Consider the following 2,500-nt stretch of genomic DNA (forward strand, 5'->3'; position numbering starts at 1 on the left):
CCTACTTCATCAAACTTTGATCACAGTTCAGGTCACGATCCTAAGAACTTTGGATCAGTTAATGTGTATGTAAGTGTGTGTGTGTTTGTTTGTTTGTGTGTATGTGTGTGCGTGTGTGTGCGTGTGTGTCTGTGTGAGAGAGAGAGAGGGAATTAGAAAAAACATACATACATACATATATATATATATATATATATATATATATATATATATATATATATGTATATATATACATATATATACATATATATATATATATATATATATATATATATATATATATATATATATGTATGTATGTATGTATATATATAGACACACACACACATGTATATAAACATCGACTGGACCTGTGACCCAGCAGGCATGGATGTTAAAAAGAAAGAAAGAGTGACAGCCTGTGGCCAGACATTTCCCAAATGACGATCCTTCCTGACTTCCTCCTTGTCAATTAATTCATCTGCATCTGTTGGAACAAAAGTTTCAATAATCTCTCCCTTATTATCCTCGCACGAGAAGCATCGGAAAAATATATTTTCGCCCTCGATAATACGACATTAGTCAAAGAAAAAGCTGCAGCTTTGAAATTGTCCAGTCAAGTTTCATATTCACATTGTATATCATGTACCGAGTACTTTAGACATCAACATCAACCAATTTGCTAACTCTGACAAAAGCATCAGTTCGCTTTTGTTAGAGTTCTATGGCATTCTTTAAGAAAGGCACTCCAAGTCCAATCCTATTTCATTCCTGTCTTTATAGTCTGAAGGTAAACTATTGATCCTTGGCCGCCAGATGCCCCGTCGCCGAAGCCGCAGGTCGACGCACTCGGACTGACCGCTCGCCCTCGTCGCCCGGGCGCGAGGAGCTCGTCGCGGCGGGACCAAACTTTGCTCTCCGCTCTTCTTTTATTTGGATTTTCCTTTCTCGCATCTTTATTTTGTTGGCCTGTCGTTCTCTGCTTTTTCCGTACATGTTTGCTCTTATCTCCATCGTCATGATTTTTCTTTCCGTTTTCACTGGGTTTTGTCCTGTGCTCGGCTGATGTTGCCGGTTTTATAAGGAACTTTATTGCTTACACTCGCATTTGGACAATTAATTGGTTAACGAAAAAGAGGTAAAGGGCGGGAGGAAATGTTAAAGAATCGTTAAGGAGAAATAGAATCATGTATCAAATCAAGGCAAAGAAATGAAATTTGTGATATATCTGTATTTGTTTTATTTACCATTTTTGGAGACTTTCTCTCTCTCTCTCTCTCTCTCTCTCTCTATCTATCTATCTATCTATCCACTTCTCTCTCTTTCTTTCTTCCTTTCTCTCTCTCTCTCTCTCTCTCTCTCTCTCTCTCTCTCTGTTACTCTCTCTCTCTGTTTCTGCCTCTGTCTCTGTCTCTCTGTCTCTCTCTCTGTCCCCCTCTCTCTTTCTCTGTCTCTCATTGGGTACCTCTCTCTCTCTCTCAGTCTCTGTCTTTCTCTCTATCTATCTACCTATCCACCCCCCCCCTCTCTCTCTCTCTCGCTCGCTCTCTCTCTCTCTCTCTCTCTCTCTCTCTCTCTCTCTCTCTCTCTCTCTCTCTCTCTCTCTCTCTCTCTCTCTCTCTCTCTCTCTCTCTCTTGCTATACCTTCTCTCCTATTTTCAAGGATAAAAATTACTCACGGCCCTCTCTGGCCCCCTTCTCTCTCCACGAGGCTGTCTTGCCCCTTCTCTCCCCATGGCCCTCTCTGCCCTCCTCTCTGCATGGTCCCCATCCTCCCCAACGCAATTCTCTGGCCCTCTCTCCCCACGATCCCCCCACCCTCTCTCTCTGTGCGTGCGTCTCTCTCTCTCTCTCTCTCTCTCTCTCTCTCTCTCTCTCTCTCTCTCTCTCTCTCTCTCTCTCTCTCTCTCTCTCTCTCTCTCTCTCTCTCTCTCTCCCTTTTCTCTCTCTTTAAACAATTTCAACACTTTATTATGTCTGTCTTATACGAAACATTATTGAATTTATTTCTACAGATGATAAACCGCCCTTTGTAAGCAAAGCTTTATGGGCAAGAAGGTAATGAATCGTAATGTTAACACAAAAACACAAAAAAGGGTAAAGATAACAATACTGTGAGGAAAAAAAATAGATGAAATAGAGAACTAATGTTTGGAAATGTCTAGAAATTGAGAGCTTAAAATGAACATGAAAAATACAATCAATAAATAATAGTCAAATAAATCAATGAAACAAAAAACAAATCAGTAAAACAGCTTATTTAATATGAAGATATAATATAATACTAATATCTAATAACAAATATAATAATTCTCTCTCTCTCTCTCTCTCTCTCTCTCTCTCTTTCTCTTTCTCTCTCTCTCTCTTTCTCTCTCTCTCTTTCTCTCTCTCTCTCTCTTCTTCTTCTTCTTTTTCTTTTCTCTTCCACATTCTCTTCCCCTCTCTCTCTCTCTTCTTCTTTTTCTTCTTCTTCTCTTTCCCACTTTCACTTCCTCTCTCTTCCACATTCTCTTCCTCTCTC

At 39.9% G+C, this 2,500-nt stretch overlaps 1 protein-coding gene across 5 annotated transcripts in view; it reads right to left on the reverse strand.

The window, feature by feature from the left end:
• LOC113828558 (Kv channel-interacting protein 4-like) overlaps positions 1–2,500 on the reverse strand; it is a 95,208-nt gene that overhangs the window by 51,387 nt on the left and 41,321 nt on the right. The gene's annotated exons all lie outside the window — the stretch shown is intronic.

This window comes from Penaeus vannamei, chromosome 15 (genome assembly GCF_042767895.1).
Source record: "Penaeus vannamei isolate JL-2024 chromosome 15, ASM4276789v1, whole genome shotgun sequence".
Taxonomy (NCBI): domain Eukaryota; kingdom Metazoa; phylum Arthropoda; class Malacostraca; order Decapoda; family Penaeidae; genus Penaeus; species Penaeus vannamei.